The 18,294-nt window shown below is 41.6% G+C and overlaps 1 long non-coding RNA gene across 1 annotated transcript; it reads right to left on the bottom strand.

The window, feature by feature from the left end:
• Positions 1-1,503: 1,503 nt before the first annotated feature.
• On the bottom strand, positions 1,504-8,697 carry LOC149460322 (uncharacterized). The gene is made up of 4 exons (XR_016313106.1): positions 8,543-8,697; positions 8,103-8,129; positions 5,502-5,587; positions 1,504-2,796 (listed from the first exon to the last, which is right to left on the bottom strand). It is a non-coding gene; the product is annotated as an uncharacterized LOC149460322 (long non-coding RNA).
• Positions 8,698-18,294: the final 9,597 nt, after the last annotated feature.

The raw sequence follows: 18,294 nt of genomic DNA, 5'->3' as shown, positions 1-18,294 counted from the left end.
TATGGTGCAGTGATCAGGACCGTATAACATACAGTATACAATATACAGGTCAGGTGTCAGGACTGTGTAGCGTACAGCATACCCAGGATTATGTAAGGTGCAGTAGTCAGGACAATATAAACTAAAGCATAGACAGAACTATGTAGCTCATAGAGTGGTCAGGAGTATAATGTACAGCTTAGCACATACAGTGCAGCAATTAGAGTACAGGGGTCAAGACTACATAACTGTACAGCACAGCTTGCAGTGGTCAGGAGTAAGTGCCTCCTTATGATTATGGTCAGTGGTGGGTGTTTGGTTTTCATTGTACCCCTTTACATTGATGTACAGTGGTCATTGTCCCCCTTATATTGATGTCCAGTGGTCATTGTCCCCCTTACATTGGTGTCCAGTGATCATTACCCTCCTATCATTGGCATCCTGTGGACATTGTTACACTTACATTGATGCCCAGTAGTCATTGTCCCCCTTAAATTTGTGTCTACTTGTCAATGTTGTCTTTCATTGTTTCTCAGTGGGAGCAAGGTTTCCTTTCCTGAGACCTTTTCAGAGGTCCCAAGCTGCTTTCTCCTAGCATCCAGGTTCCTGCAGGCCAGAATTATGAATACAGTATTGGGCAGGATATTCTTCCACCAGGTGTTATCAGAACATAGCAAGTCAAACTAAAAGTCAAAGTGACTTGCTCTGTTAGAGGTCTTCTTGAGCCTGAAGCACCAGTCAGAAGACCCAAGGCATGTACTCCAGGGGTCAAGCAGCATCCATGGTTATGAGATTTACTACAATGCAGCTAATTTACCAAATTCCCATACCTCCAAATTTATCACATTTGTGTGTAAGCAGAGGGCACACCCATGCCACATGCTCAGTTACACAGACTCGAAAGAAGTAATATGCAAAAATGTGCAAAGAATTGTTGGTTAAACTCAAGGACTTTTTTAACCACTACCTTTCCTTTATACTGACATTTCAAAAATAAAAAAGTAATTAGTGGTTTAGTGAACGGTTGAGGGTAATATCACATTTCTTTCGTAGTTAAATAGAACATCTTGAAAGGGTACCTTTGGGGAGGAAAGAGGGACACAGGGATTTGGTTCAAAGAAAGAGACACTCCCTCCAAACAAGAGACAGTTGGTAGCTTTGACTTCCTCCCTCTTCTGTTCTAAAGTTGTACTGCGGCAATATGAAACATATGGCTGACCACATCTTAATTGTGAGCATTTACAGTGGTAAACCTTTTAGATCTTTGCAGAGCTCTATCAGTTGGCAGCCCTGGATTGAAGCCGAGGTCCCAAATATACTGTACAAAAACTGTTGCACAGACTTTGCTAAATGAGAAGCAGCCTGCTTAGCAATATGTCTGTCTACTTTTGTTCCTAATTTGCATACCTGTCCCTCATTGTACTTTGCAAATATTATATCATAAATGCACCCTGTATTAATTTTTCTTTGTAAACCAAGCATGTTATATCAATAATAATAAAAGAAAAAAACAATTTAATAAACTTTGGTTGGACTACCATTTATTTATTGTATTCACACATATTAACAGATACTCAAATGTATACATATGAGGTTTCAGCACATGCTTCACACAGACAGTTCAGTAAATACACAGGTATGATAGATTATATTTCGATTAATGCCTGCAAATTACAGAAGAGCGCTGTATTATAAGTGATTTGCAGACATTAAATACAATTAATTAGTTGAAAGGTAATAGATATTACACGCAACAGTTCAAAAGTGACCAATGTTCTGAACAAGAAATATAAGACAAGAGGGGGGAGAGAGAATGTGAGAGAGAAAAAAGAAATAAAAAATAAGATAGAGAGGAGGGAAGGAGAGAAGGGCAAGGTAGAGAGAAGAGAGAAAACGATGAAGGGAATAGAAATAGATAGAGAAGAGAGAGTAGATAGAGCAGAAAGAGGGAGAGCGAGAAAGGAAAAAATAAGGTAGAAAAAAAGAGAGAGAAGAGAGAAACAATGGGGTAAGAGAAAGAAAGAAGAAAAAGAAAAAATATAGAGAGAAAAGAGAGTAGATAGAGCAGAAAGAGAGCAGATAGAGTAGAGAGAAAGAGATTGAAAGACAGTAAATAGAAATGATTGTCAAGAAGCCATACACTTGTTTCATGAGACAGCTCGATGCATTTAAATGAAGGTATGATCAATTTGAAAATTTCTTTTTAGTCCAGAGGTTTGTCATCCACTGGTAAAGATGAGAAAAACAAATTTGACTAATTTCATTAGAACATTTTCAGTCGGCCTAGACTTGAGATGGTCATCGATAACTTTCAACCTGAAAAGAGTCCTGTTTTTTAATGAGTGGTACCTGCAAATGTCATTGGAGTATTATCCTAAGATGTCATTACTTAATAATCATTGCCTCATCTGGTGGATATTGGGACTGCCCTCCTGTATACGGAAAACATGATTTGGATGGTCATGGTTTTTAGAAATCTTGTATAGACATGCAGATCTCCTCACTGAATTTGATGGTCAGAATTACTCAAATTAATATGAATAAAACAATTTCCTAGCCAATCTATTCGTTAGTCATTGAGGCGTTCAAGGTAATTGGACAGAAAGGAGACATATTGGATGCAATCTTTAGGAAATTAGATTAAAGGGAAGTGTTGATCCAGAAGAGAGAAGAAGGTAGCAAGGAGTAGGCAAATTTATGAGTTGTTTGTACTTTGGCCCCATATACTTCTAGAGGGTGTCAGCTCCAGCACTTCAGATTCCTGAAGGAAGTACCTATTCCTTGGGCTCCATCTGCACCAGCTCTGCAACAGAAAGGCTAAAGGAGGAAAATAACATAGTTATAATGATTATATATTTTCAGTGAGCTCTTTAAGAGATGCAATATAAGAATGTACCTTTAATACCCGAAATTATACTTAACTACTTTCTCTCCTGATTTGTGAACATTGTTCTGTTTATATCCAGTGATGTGACAAACCTCAGTTGATGCACAAAGATGAAAACATTCCTCATCTATAAGTTGTACCTGATTATCTGCAGACCTCTCTTCTCTACATTAGTTCAAAGTACAGATCAAAGGCTATTTCTTAGCAGTAGAAGGCGGGGGGTTGGGGTCTTACGTCACACACACTGTAGAGTTAAAGCACAGAGCTTTGTGAAACCTGAAATCTGACTGAGGGAATAGACACCCCCTCTGCACTGCCCACTCTCATAGGGAAACATACACAGTTGAGGCTGTCAGTCACCTGCTGTGTGCTGGGGGGAGCAAGCCATCATCCGGGAGGCTGTACAATCGACATACAGCATTATTGGTGACTCATGCAAATAGCAGAAGGAAGAGAGATGACATGATACTTGGTGCTTTGGATTGAGGCAAGTACACACTATAAAAGGATAGGCTTTGTTCATTTTTCATGTTAGAGGTTTGCAGCCACTCTAAATCCCTTCTACTTATCTCTGGCATTAATCCAGTTCTTGCTTTTGCTGTATCCAGTGAATGGGGTAGAATGGGCACACATGTCACATAGCAGCAGACTGGCTTATGGCTACATCTCCTGTAGTGTAGTCCAAATGACAACAGTGGGTGAATCCATAACGGCCTATGTGCTCACTTCCCAGTCTGATTTAACTTAGAAATGGGGCAGCAGTTTTTGGATTCAGTAGATCTACTGTGGGGGAATATGCTAGGGAGAAGGTAAGTACTCCGAATCTGGTGCAGCTGTGCATGGTAGCCAATCAGCTTTTAACCTCAATTTGTTCTGTTATGCTTTGGCAATAAAACCTGGATGCTGGTTAGTTTCTATGCAGAGCTGCCCCAGATTTAGCACTTTCCACATTAGTAAATAATCCCCAATGTGTCTCACACTATTAAATCTAGGCTTTGTATATAACAAAATGACCAGGCAGGGCAGCTCACCTATTTAATTGTAAAGTGTTCAATGATAGCATAAGCACAGGACTGAGGAGTCCCTTTTGCAACTGCATCACCACAATGACTGATTTAGGTCTTCAATGGTCATATGCAGCATGCTCCCAGGTGCATTCCACGTGCATATGATATTAACCTCTTCCCACCCACGCTATAGCCCAAAAACAGGTACAACGTGGCTCTCCGGTTCTGGGAGGACATCCATGGATGTCCGTCCATGTGTGCTATGTGACCATTGTGTGCTTTGGGCTCAGCTGATCACAGATTGGGGTAAAGGGCCAATCACAGCTACCATGTCACAATGTAAATAGCGGTTTGCTGGTTATTGGCTCTCCCTTCCTTACACAGAGACAGCATGTGAGGAAAGGCGAGACGATCTGTCAGGGCACAGCGAGTACAGCATTTACACTGATAATAAGGGCATTGATCATCAGTGCTCTGGTTATCAGTGCAGCCCCATCAGTGCAGCTTATCAGTGCCCATCAGCGCTCAGCCATGCAGCCTCCTAGTGCAAACTAAGAAAAATGTTTTGTTTTTTTAATGTACAGTCTTTTTTCATTTATTTAGCAAGAAATAAAAACCCCAGTGGTTATCAAATGCCACCAGAGAAGCTCTATCCGTCTAAAAATAATGTGGAACTTTCATTTGGGTAAAGTGTTGCATAACTGAGTAATTGCCATTCAAAATGTGACAGCGCTAAAAGCTGAAAATTCGCCTGGGCAAGAAAAGAGTGAAAAGGCCCGGTGTTGAGGTGGTTAATTTGAAGTTCTGGAATTTTTCATACTTCATTGATAGGAGCATTTGATCTACAGTGACCTATTTCTCACCTTTATTTAAAGCAGAGTTTTAGTCATTTTGGAGTTAATTAAAAGTCAGCAGCTACAAAAACTGCAGTTGTTGACTTTTAATAAACACACACTCACCTGTCCTAGGTGACACTGCGCATCCTGATTGGTCCAGCAGTCTTCTAGGACCTGTGAAGTGTCGCAGAATACTGCAGAAGGAAGGAGGGGAACCGAAATTCTGGCTCACTTTGCCAAACAGAGCCAGAAGTGGGAGCAGGTACCTGTCAAAACCAGGTATCCGCTCCCATCTCCCCCCAAAAGAGTGCCAAATATGGAAGTAGAGGGGGGAGGAGGCAACCAAGAGAAGCTTCCACTTTTGGGTGGAACTCCACTTTAATCTTCTCCTAATTCGAAATAACTTGCTGCTTTTCCATTTCCATTAACTTTAATGGTATAAAAAGCTGTTCTGGTGTTAGCAAAATCCCATCAGCACAGGCCCTCATAGAGTGGTGTAAAGCATTTGGGATCAACTGAAATGCAGCATTCACAAAAAACAAAACCCACCCATCAACCATGGACACATGATAAACATACCAGGAGCTAAGTGACAGGCATTAATACCAGGATGCTACAAGACCCATTTAAAATAGTTACCATAGTTAGCTTGTATTGGGAAAGAAGACAGTGGAAAAGATTACTGCACACTAGTTTCCTTTCTTCTATCTACTCAATGTACATAGAAAAAAGGAATGGATTTTACAATTATCATAATCAGCAAAAAATGCAAATATAAAAGTTTTTTCTTACCGCGCAACACACACAGATCAAGATACCCGCAAGAAACAAGGACATCAATACTAACAGAGCAATCCCCCAGCCAGGCACCAGAGGACCTGTATGAAAGAAAATCAGTTAAAAAAGGATTCTATTAAACACAGTGACCCTGATTTACTAAGAGGGTAGAGCCTGTTGACTTTGCAAAGTGAATTTTCACTCTTCTTGATAAATGATAAGAAAAGTGAAAATTCAGTTTTCAGAAAAATACCCAAATGCAAGAAAAAAATTTTAAAAACAGAATTTATAAAAAAACTAAATTTTTGCTTGCACATGATTGGATGACAGAGTCAGCATAACTTTACCTCATTTACTAAGCTAACTGATTGACTTGCAAAGAGAAAAGTTACTTAATTTAGTGAATAAGATGAAATTGAGCTGACTTCAATCATCCAATATGTGCAGGATAAAAAAAATCATATTTTTGTAGTTTCCCTTCTGGATGATTGACGATAATTTACAAACTGAATTTTCACTTTATTTCCCCTCATTTACTCATATAAGTGAAAATAATTATTTAAAGCCCTAACACTTTAGTAAATCAACCCCACCATGCACTTAAAACAGTCAATAACGCCATTATAACAATATTACCAACTAACAGGATCTAGTGCAAAAATGTATTATGTGGCCAATCCTCTTTTTATCTACTTATCAGAGCTGACAAAGGCCAAGGGTACACTGGAAATGTCATCTCTTTTTTACTGACCGATTTAACATCTTACTGGCAGTTGCCTTGTTAGCAGCAAACTATAATCAAAGTGATTATAATGAGATAACTGTCATAAGTAGTTCAATCTCTCAGTAGCCAAGAGGTTTAATTGCTGGTCTCACCATAACCTAAGGCAGGCCATAGAATATGCGATTTTCTTTCCTGCAACCTGTGGTTGAGGAAAAAATTGCTAGATTCCGCCATCAACACAGTCAGCTATTGTTGTGTTCTCCTAGCGGGGTGGGGGCACGTACAGCCCTCCCAGCTGGGAGAACACAATGATTACTGCTAGCAGCTACAGCTGCTGACAATCACATGCTAAAAAATCTGGCATGCTGGTTTTACCCAAGTCGATCGATACATCGACTTGGTTACGATCAGCCTGCCCAAAGATGGATTGAATCTCGGTCTGTCCCTGCTGAACCAGCCAAGATTCAATCTATCTATCTATGGCTGGCTTAAGTCTGAACAATAAGTAAAATGCAGAATTATGCAGAAATAACCTTTCCTACTGTGCTGTTGCATGAGCGATTACATGGCTAAATAATACTGGGAAGCTGCTCATTTGCATATTGACTGCTATACACTTGCATGAAATTTAAATTTTGTTAACTGGTTTCAAATAGTGTTTTTGACTTTTTACCTTTTAGGCCTCATGCACACTTTACGTTTTTAATGCTGCTCCTAAGGGCATCTGGACCTGTAAATGCCCCTGCATGTTAGCCTATGTGTCCATGCACACACGCATTTAGAGGACTTTAGAGGTAGGGGTGTTTAGGCAGAAAAAAAAAACACTGCCAGCATGTTCAGGAGCAGCAGTGTTTTAGCCTGATGCCTGTAAACGCGTGTAATTGCGTCTAAGCATGTATTAACGCTAGACACCATTAAGCATTAAGTCATTTCAATGGCCAAAATGAATTATTATTTTGGCTAATGAAATGAATTAAGGATCAAGTGTTTGATGCTCATAAACACATCTTAACGTGTTACACATGTATACAGGGGTCAAGTGTTTTTCCTGCCAAAATGCCGCTGCAAGTAAGAAAGAAATCTAAGGGAGATAGCAAAATGTCCAGTGTTCATGAGGCCTAAAATCAGGTGTTGAACCATGTCCTTTAGTATAATAACAGACCAATAAAGTACACCCATTTGCACTTTGATCCAATTTCTGTTCATACAGAATGTAACCAGACTGTGGAGCAGCACAGTGGCTAAATGGTTAGCATTTCCACCTGGCAGCACTAGGGCCGGTTGTTCAAACAGGAGCCACAGCACCACCTGCCTGGAGTTTGCATGTTCTCCCTGTGCCTGCGTGGGTTACCTCTAGGTACTCCAGTTTCCTCCTACACTCCAAAGACATGCTGGTAGGTTAATTGGCTCCTGTCTAAATTGGTTCTAGTATGTGTATGAATGTGAGTTAGGGACCTTAGATTGTACACCCCTTGAGGGTTAGGGACTGATGCGAATGTACAATATATATGTAAAGTGTTGAGAAAGACTGACTGGGCTGTATAAATCCTTTCATGTCCAAAGTTTTACATGTGCATACAGAAGCACTCACCTAAACTGATATAAATATTGATTAGCAGTTTATAGAGCTGCCAATCAATTGGCATAGAGCAAGTTTTCTATGCTGATAATTTTCCTGGTATGAGCAAAAAATCTCAACATGAAGCAACAAAAATCCCAACAAATACCGCATGTTGGTTAGTGTAAAAGCGCTAGCCATGCCATTGCACGTAACTAAGAAAAAGATTAACAATTTTAAAAGTGAAGCATTGCTGCTATTGGTTTTTCCTTTATTAATTATTGTTGAATGGCTAAACTGCAGTATTAACACAGATATAGCGTCATGTGTTTACCTGATGATGTTACATTGGTCTGTGCATCTGTATTGGAAAAAGGAGACAAAACAATAAATAATTTGTTTGTAACAAGACAGATAGATAGATAGATAGATAGATAGATAGATAGATAGACATATAGATAATGGATAGATAGATAGATAGATAGATAGATAGATAGATAGATAGACATATAGATAATGGATAGATAGATAGATAGATAGATAGATAGATAGATAGATAGATAGATAGATAATGGATAGATAGATAGATAGATAGATAGATAGATAGATAGATAATGGATAGATAGATAGATAGATAGATAGATAATGGATAGATAGATAGATAGATAGATAGATAGATAGATAGATAGATAGACAGATAGATAATGGATAGATAGATAGATAGATAGATAGATAGATAGATAGATAGATAGATAGATAGAGTAGATTACTGACCTGCTCCCTGCAGACTCACTATAGCATAGATAGCAAGAATGCATAGTCCCGATTTGCAGATGGAACCTTTCATTGCCATTGTTATGTAACAATAAGGTATTGGGGCAGTTCTTGAGCTGAATTGACTTGTGTTGTCAGTCCCTGGCTTGGGGCAGTTCTTGAGCTGAATTGACTTGTGCTGTCAGTCCCTGGCTTATATACTTCTCTGCCTTACACAGCCCCAACCCCAGGACATTAGTAATGAAACGTATGTCAGACCTTTACAACTAACCCCAAATTAATAGGGGAAGATTAAAAATTAATTCTATCGGATAATGAGTAATTTCCTTTATGAGGAAGGAGTTGTCTTAAACCCTTCAGTCTTTTTGACATAACGTGTGTGCTTTGGGCCTGAGTACTCGAACAGATATTTGAATTATTTTGTTTTCCAATTAAATGGTCATCTAACAGAAAAACATTTTTTTTTATTTTTGCATGACAGTATCTGAATTCTTTCTTATTTTTAAATGCAAGGTCTGCTAACAATCTCTATCATTAACTTCATGATAACAAGTACACAACAATTTTATTTTCTGTATCCAACTGGTCAGGTTTTTCACATACAGCGAGTAAAGATGGGGAAGAAAATAAAGAACAGAACAGGACTCTAAGGAGTGGCTGTTCTCCATGTAAAGGTGGGTTTCTTAGGAACGTGACTTTAGAATAGAACATCAAAAAGTCCATCTAGCTCAACTAATAGGGACAAAATGAATACATTGAAAACTTACGTATAGAGAACCCCATACCCACAGTTAATCCAGAGGAGGCAAAAAAGCAAACCCTTAAAACATGGTCCAGTTTGCTCCTCCGGGGGAAAAAACGTTTTTATTTAAACCTTAAAATATTGATATTAACCAATCTAGGACTAGCACATTACATTAATTTCTTGCCCGGGCCGTTTTCAGTGCTATGATCGTGTGCCTGACAATTACTCTGCCATGCTGCATGTACCCAAAACAATTTTATATCTTTTTTTCTTTTTTATAGTTAGATAGAGCTTTCATTTTGTGGTATTCAATTACCACTGTGGTTGTTTTTACTATATAAAGGAAAACAGTGTCCCTTACCTTCGGTTATAAAACATTTCAATAGAAAATGCCAGGACAGTACAGACACTCTCCAAATTACCCCTTTTTTTGGAAAATAAACACCCCAAGGTGATCTAATTTTTTGGAAGTTCCATGTATGATACATTTGCACAAAGTGAAAGTAAAGGGATGTAACTCCCTCCAAGTTAGTTAGGTAGTTTTTGTTAGATAGAAGCTGAGTAGCAGCCTGGGGATGAAACAGCCTGTGAGTGAGGCAGGAGTTCACCTCAGGACAGGCTAGGGAGGTTCTGCAGATCCGAGCTTCTGGAGCCCACCCTTCCAGAAACTCTAGGAACTTTCTGGAAGAAGGGCAGAGGAGGGGAGGAGGCTCAGATCTGCATACTTAAGGGACCTTGGCCAGTCTCCTGGCAGGCGGCTGGGCATGCTGACCAAGGCAACCCTTAAATATCACAGAGCCTGGGAGCAGAGTCAGGCAGTGTTGGGTAGAAGATGGAGTGAAGAGCTGGAGTATAGAGCCTTGGGGGGGGGGGGGGCTACCTACAGGCAGGGTGCTAGAAAATAGGCTCTCCACTGCACCACCATTTTCTATGAGATACATCCTGAGCAGCAGGGAAGGAGCCAGTCCTGTGAAGGTGGCCCCCAACCCACCAAGCTGACAGGAAAGGACAGTGTGAGTACTCTTACACCCTCTGGGTCGGATAAGGGGAGAGGGCAATCAGGTGGAAAACCCAACTAGCTTCTCATCCAGGACTGCTGTGCTAAATTGGCAGCTTCTGGGCCCCCTTGCCCAGGGATACCCTCAGGCAGCTGGGTGAAGAGGAGGATTCATCTGGGGTCTGAGGAGGTACACCAAAGAGCTTTAACTTCTCTTAAAGGAGAGACTATTTTTGTACACATTTTGCACCAAGTTGCTCTAAGTTATCCTCCGGTTTACAGTTCCCTCGGGAATCCCGTATACCCCTAGACTCCATCCAAGTTGTCAACTGCTTAAGAAAATCACAAAACCAAGCTCAAGGACTGTTACTGACTCCGAATGCAAAGTGTGGAAGAAAATGTGTGTTGCCTGGCTGTGCAGAGCTGTAGGGAGATCCAAACCTCAGTGACTCTTAAGGAGGTAGGGCTACATGGACATAAGGGTACATCCATCCACAGCAGTGAATGATCTGTGAGGCCCTTTAATTACAATGGCTAGACATAGGAAGGATAAAGTGTGCATCAAGCCAAAATCTATTTTTCTAGCTTTGGATAAAGTCGGAAAGAATTAGAATTCCAGTTTTTTACTGCTAAATGGGGCAGCTCTGTTAAAGAGATTTTCCCTCACCTCCTGTTCTGCTGACAAAAGCTTTGCCAGACAGAAAGTTAGGGGAAAACCAGCAGAAGGGACATAGACAGAAATACAAATATGAGAAGGGTTCCAGCCTTCCCTTGCATTACTAAAAAGATTTTTTTTATGTCACCGTAAGATGCCTGCAACTTCATTTACCACACTCTACTGCCTTCTAGATGGAGGCCTCAACAAAATAGTAATAACACTGATTTTCTGAATTTTGTGTTTGCATTTGTTTCCTCAACTGCGCTTGATTCCTTTTTCTAATGTCACATACCTAGGAACACAATCCCCTGCACACATCAGCAATCATGTAAGCTAATATATATTAATCCACTAGACTGGATCTACATATATCTTGCTGCCTCATGGACCAGCAATTTAGGACATTTACCACCTGGTGTCCAGATGCTGTAGATAAACAGTTGGGCAGCTGACTCCTGAGGGTTGAAGGACATTATCAAAGGGCTTTCTCTTTGCACAGTTTGTGCACACCCTCTAGAGCATTCAGCAGCATGCTCTGTGATTGCTGTATCCACCATATTACAGAGTGGAGCACATGAGGAAAGAAATTGACCCTGTACCATGTGATCACTGTGACCAATCACAGAGATAACACAGGTAAACAAAGGTTGCATGTTACAGCTACTGCTCTGTTTCCTCTCACATACCACAGACCAATCCCTGGGTCACCAGATTAGTGCAAACAGCCACCATGTCCCTGATCGCAAGTCACACCAGTACAGTGTCACCAGTGCAGCCATCCAGTGTTCCTGATGTCCATCCAACCAGTGTCAGTGACGCCAGACCAGAGCAGCCAGCATCAGTGCTCCTGATCACCACCACATCAGTGTCAGTGATGCCAGACCAGTATATGTCAATAACAGTGTTCCTGATTGCCACCACACCAGTGTCAGTGACGCCAGAGCAATGTAAGACAGCATCAGTGTTCCTGATCACTGTCACACCCGTTACAGTGTCACCAGACCAATGTAAGCCAGCAATAGTGTTCCTAATTGCTATTCATGTCACACACAGTGTCACCAGACCAGTTTAGGATAGCAACAGTGCTCTTGATTAATGCCAGTGTAAGCCAGAAACAGGGTTGCTGATTTCTAGCCACACCAACGCCAGGGTTGCCAGACTAGCAGCCAGCTACAATAGAGTTCCTGATCACTGCCACACCAGTTCTTGTGTTACCAGACCAGTGTAAGCCAGCAACAGTGTTCCTGATCACTGTCACACCAATCAACTGCCACAAGACCAGTGGAAGTCAGCAAAAGATTCCTAATCACTAGACACACCAGCTACAGTGCCAACAGACCAGTGTAAACATGCAACAGTGTCCCCAGTTGTCACAACATCGGTGCCAAGGTCACCAGACCAGTACAATCAGCAAGAGTGCTCCTGACCACTACCAAAATAGTAGTAATAATAATAATAATAATAATGCCCGAGCATTGTAAGCCAGCAATGGTGTGCCTGGCTGCCTCAACACCAGTCACAGCTTCACCAAACCAGTGTATGCCAGCAATAGTGTTTCTAATCACACCACACCAGTGCCAGGGTCACCAGACCAATACAGCCAGCAACAGTATTCCAGATCACCACCACACCAGTCCTGGTGTCAGCAGACCATTGTAAGCCAGCAACAGTGTTTCTCATCGCTAGCCACATCAATTCTAGTACTACCAGAGCAGTGGAAGCCTGCCAGAGAGTTCATGATCACCGCCACAGCAGTGTCAGTGAAGCCAGACCAGAGTAAGCCAGCAACATTATTTTTGATTAATATTACACCAGTCACAGTGTCACCAGACAGCCAGCAACAGTGTTCTAGATCACCACCACACCATTCCTGGTGTCAGCAGACTATTGTAAGCCAACAACAGTGTTCCTGATCACTAACGACATCAGTTCTAGTATTACCAGACCAGTGTTAACCTGCAAGAGTGTTCATGATCACTGCCACGGCAGTGTCAGTGAATCCAGACCAGAGTAAGCCAGCAACAGTGTTCCTGATCGATAACACACCAGTCACAGTGTCACCAGACATTTGTATGCCAGCTTCCAGCAATGGTGTTCCTGATCTCCACCTCACCAGTCACAGTGCCATTAGACCAGTGTAAACCAGCAACAATATCCTTACTGGTAGCCAACCAACTTATCAATACAGCCCGTAATTACAAGTAAGGCCATACAACTGAAAAATGATCTGATGCAGTCAGTAGATTGCATGAAAAAGACTTCCATGATCTTCTCCGTCTTACCCAAACAGACTCCCCCACCCCCCCCCCCAAAAAAATAAAATAAATGCAATGTATGCACTAAAGATGAAATAAAGCCTGACACACATTGCTTTATTCCGTACAACCTGGCCACTGTTTCCATTACTCTTATATCTCACTACATTATTAGTGAAGGTATGGTGAAGGTGTTTCTCATGTACCTGACTAGCTGACATTTGCCTATTTTTGATCTCCTATGTACTGATCCTTTGCCTGTTTTCTCAGTCACATTTCTGTTTGCTGGCTGGATCAGCCCTTTGCCTGACTACTACCTAACTCTCTGCCTGCCACTTGAACTTATGCTGGCCTGTTAATTGACCACATTTCTGTTTGTTGCCTGGACTGATCCTCTGCCTTCATACTGACCATGTATCTGCCTGTCGCCTGAACTGACCCTGATTTAATAATCAACCATATTTCTGCCTTCTGACTGGACTGATCTGAGCACCAAGCATAAATATGATCATTTAATAGGCCAAGGACAGTTCACGTAGCAAGCAGAGACATGGTCAGTATGCGGACAAAAGATCAGTCCAGGTGAAAGGTGGAAACATGGTCATTTAATAAACTAATGGACAGAAAGAACTGTGAACATGTGGAATAGACTCCCTCAAGAGTTGGTTCTGGCCATTTCAGTAGACTGTTTTAAAAAAAGTCCTGGATGCTTTATTAATTGCACAAAATATATCTAGATATTAATATTTGTAGGTAAAGTGTATCCAGAGAATATCCAATTGCCTCTTGGGGTATCCTGAGAATATCCAATTGCCTCTTGGGGAATCAGGAAGGACATTTTTTCCCTGGTGGAGCAAATTGGATCATGCTTTGTTTTATTTTGCCTTTGGATCAACTGTGGGTATTGGATAGTGTATATGGAGGTTTTCTGTTTCTGAGTGTGTGTTTCTTTTTCTCTAAATGGACTGTCTTTTTTCAACCAGACTAACTATGTAACTAGGTTCAGTTCAGGTGACAAGTAGATACGTGGTCAGTATGCAGACAAAGGGTTAGTCCAGGCAACAGACAGAAATGTGGTAATTTAACAGGTCAGTGTCAGTTCAGGCAGCAGGCAGGGAAGTGGTCCATAAAAAAAAAAAAAAACAATAAAAGCATGATCCAATTTTCTCCATCAGGGAAGAAAATTCCAGTGTATATACCATGGTTTGTAAATGCTATAATTTTCCAAAAACATCAATATACACTTACTGGGATTTTTTTCAACAAAGACTTGTAGCAGAATACATTTTGGCCTATTTTTCAATGTATATGTTTTATAATATAAAGTAGAAAATATATTTTCTTTTTCAAAATTTTTGGTCTTTTTTCATTTGTATAATTAAAAAACTACCCAGTGGCGATCACATACTGCCAAAAAGAAAGCTCTATTTGTGTGAAAAAAACTATATAAATGTAATTTGGGTACAGTGTTGCAGGACCGAGCAATTGCCAGTTAAAATAGTGCAATGCTGAATAGCAAAAAATGCCCTGGTCATCAAGTGGTTAAAACCTTCTAGAGGTCAAGGGGTTAAGATGCTGGTCTTTAAGTGTTTACCACTTCTGGACCAACATCATACATCCCCTTCTTCTCCAGGTTTTTTTTTCTGTTTTCAGTGCTGTGATACTTTGACTAACAATTGACTAGCATTGGGCTAGATGTTCGAGGAGATTGTGGTGCAATGCATGGGTCAGGTGCAATGCTTTGGCCAATTACAGCGTATGATGATGTCACAAGAGGTGGGGGTGACCCCCCTGTGACATCATCACTGTATTTAAGAACTGTCATCCTGGCGTATCTGTCAGACGGCAGGAGCCAGCGTCGAGAGTGGAGCATTTTTGTTTTCCTTTTTTAGGTCGGTGGTGGCGGCGGGCACTGAGATGGATGTTGGATCTACTTTGGGGGACTTTTTTTTAATTTTAGTTTTTAATAAAGAACTTGTCTACAGTCATTTTTTACACTACACTTTTTTTGGTAGCGATACCATGTACCCCATACTCATTCACATGGGGGGTTGGACCTGGGGTGCCCCCTTGTTAAAGGGGGCTTCCAGATTCTGATAAGCCCCCCGCCTGCAGACCCCCACAATCACCGGCCACAGTAGTGGGGAAGATGCCCTTGTCCCCATCAACATGGAGACAAGGTGCTTTGGGGGGGTCCCTCCTGCTCCAAAGCACCCCCCATGTTGAGGGCATGTGATCTGGTATGGCTCAGGAGGGGGGGGGCATTTGTTCGCTCCCCCCCTTTCCTGATCTGTCGGCTGCATGCTCGGATAAGGGTCTGGTATGGGTTTTGAGGGGACCCCCACGCCATTTTTTTTTATTTTGTCGTGGGGGTTCCCCTCAAAATCCATACCAGACCCAATGGGCTTGGTATGGATGGGGGGGGGCACATGGTTTTTTTTTACTTTTAAGTGCAATGCCAGCAATTCTTTTTACATTCAGCTGCTGGTGTGTGCTCTGAGAGGTTATTCTATGTGTTGTTACAATGTATCATACTGTTTACCTTTTCTTTTTTTTTTTAACCTAAACTTTGCATTTCTTTCTGTGCACTATATTGCATTGTGATGCCATGTGGTGCGTCACAACATACTGTACTGTATAAAAATGCAACATATCCTACTTTTTTCAGTGCACACTAACATAGCACAGTAGTGTTAAGTGATCTAATAGGACACAACACACCTTATCCTATGTGTTGGGTTATATAATTACCTTATCTATGTGTTGGGACTGCATTGGGCAAAGCTGGTCAAAGCAGCCCAGCACATAAGGTGTGAATGGGCTCTAAGAGTTGGTTCACATATATATGAATTGGATGCATTTTGAACCACATCCAATTCGCATGACATGTGAAATAACATTGCTTCCTATGGTGTCTGTTCATATATGTCCGGTGCATTGGCAGTGCGGATTCAGTGCGAATTGAAAAAGAGTCCTGTCTGTTTTCTGAGCAGTGTGGTCTGGCTCAGGTGTGAATTCAGGCTCATTGACTTCTATGGGAACGCTTCTGAATCACACATGTCATCAGTTGTGAACAGGATAAAATCCTGACCTGATTTTGATCTAATTCTTTCCTGAACTTGATGGAAAGCTGACCTGAACTGCTGAACAACTACTTTGTCAATTAGCTGTGAAAACGGAACTTCAATATGCACCACACGTGTGAATCCACTTTGAGAACTGTGGAATTCCTGCGTGGGAAAAGCACAGGTTCCTTTTAAATATGTAATATGAATCAATTTATGTCTGCTATTGGAGATTTCATTTCCTAGAACAAAATGTATAGTTCCTTAGCAAAAAAATCATACTATTATCACAAGCAGAGGTTTACTGACTACTGTATGTCTCATCAGAAGAAAAGGGAAGCTGTTTCCACTTTTATTAATCAATTACAGTTACTCTTGTCTCATTTGATGTATTACACTGTTATACCCAGGACCAGTGCTAGATTAATTTGCACCCTAGGCAAGACCACCTACTTGTACCCCCCTTCCCCCCCAAAAATATAAAACTTCACCCCTTCTAGCACACATCCTCTTTCCCCACAAATTTTCCTCCCTAGCACAAATTATCTCCCCCAAATCCCCCATCCTAGCCTAAATCCCCCCAATCCCACCTCCTAGCACAATTCCCACTAAAATTACCCTTCCCAGCATATATTCTTCCTCCCCACCCAAATCCCCTATCTTAGCACAAATCTCCCCTTCTAGCACATTGGCCCCCAATCCAGCCTCCTAGCACAATCCCCCCCCCATCCACCTCCTTAACACAAATACCCCCAATCCCCCCTCCAAGCATCACTCCTCTTCTTTTAATCCTTCCACCTAGCGCAAATTCCCCCTCTAGCTAAACCTCTTCCAAATTACCCTTCCCAGTATAAAATCCATTTTACCCAAATCTCCCCAAAGCCCATCTCAGCACCCCCCCTAGATCTGGCCATGGCAAAGAGTAAGGAAACCAGCAGCCGTGGCTGCGCCCCTAGGCTGCAGTGCACCCTAGGCAGCTGCCTAGTTTGCCTAGTGGTAGCACCGGTCCTGGCTATACCTCATTCTGCAGTGGGCTTCATGAGCAACAGTCATTTAGTAAAAGGCTTGCTACTTGATCATCCACTTACACAGATCCTTAAAATAATGTTCTATGACAAAATAATTTATATCTATAAGTTAATTAAGTTAGTGAGGAAACAAGAGGCTGACATTTAGTTTTTTACTCCTAAAAAGATGACAAAATGTTCCAAAAGAGGATCACCATTCTAATTCTCCCCAGAGAACATCCCGAGTCTTACCTACCTAAATCTGCTGAAGTGTACAGAGTTCAAATCCGAAATATAGCTTTTACCCTAAAATTTAATTTGAGTGACCTGAAATTATGTTCTGGAACAAACTGACACAGCAATTAGCTGTAAGTGTTCTCTAAAGATGATATGGATGTAGGCTAAGAGTGCTTAGAATGCTCAATACATTTTTAGACTAACTGATGCTACTCCCTTATGAGAGAGACCCTGGAGCAATCTGGAAAACATAAACTGACTGACCAGATTTTTACAGTGGTGAACAAATTGCCTGATATCCCAGTATACAAGATAATAGGGACCCAAAGGTAGAGTCAAAGCTTGGCATAGAAATAATTTGCTGCCTATTCCTCAAGTCTGTGATGAAGATGGCTCAGATGACACTCCAAGAATCTGGACCCTGAATCTACAGATTATGAGTCATAATTAGTGAGCATGTCTAGTCAGGGACTGTTACGGATCCGCCAGGTGGTGCCTCTGCCAGCCTACTAGACGGAATCACCCGGAGCGTGGAGTCTATGTCCCGGTCTGCATTTTCACCAGGGCCCCTGATGGTGGGGATGGACTTGGAGCAGAACCAGGACCAGGTCACGACCTCCGAGCAATACCACCAGTGGCAGAGGGAACCTCCGGGGATGAGTGTAAACCAGAAGAGAGCCAGATGTAAGGAGGCCGGCAGGACCAGGCAGTAAAAACAGGCGGTTGTCACCGTGGGGAATGGCGAGGTACCGAGACGGCAGGCAGAGAGTGGTCAGGTCACACGCAGG

The sequence above is a fragment of the Staurois parvus genome, unplaced genomic scaffold, assembly GCF_062004578.1.
Source record: "Staurois parvus isolate SC_StPar_1 unplaced genomic scaffold, SC_StPar_1.0 ptg000232l, whole genome shotgun sequence".
Classification (NCBI taxonomy): Eukaryota; Metazoa; Chordata; class Amphibia; order Anura; family Ranidae; genus Staurois; species Staurois parvus.
The sequence above is the reverse complement of the archived record's forward strand: the minus strand, read 5'-3'. Positions and strand labels throughout refer to the sequence as shown.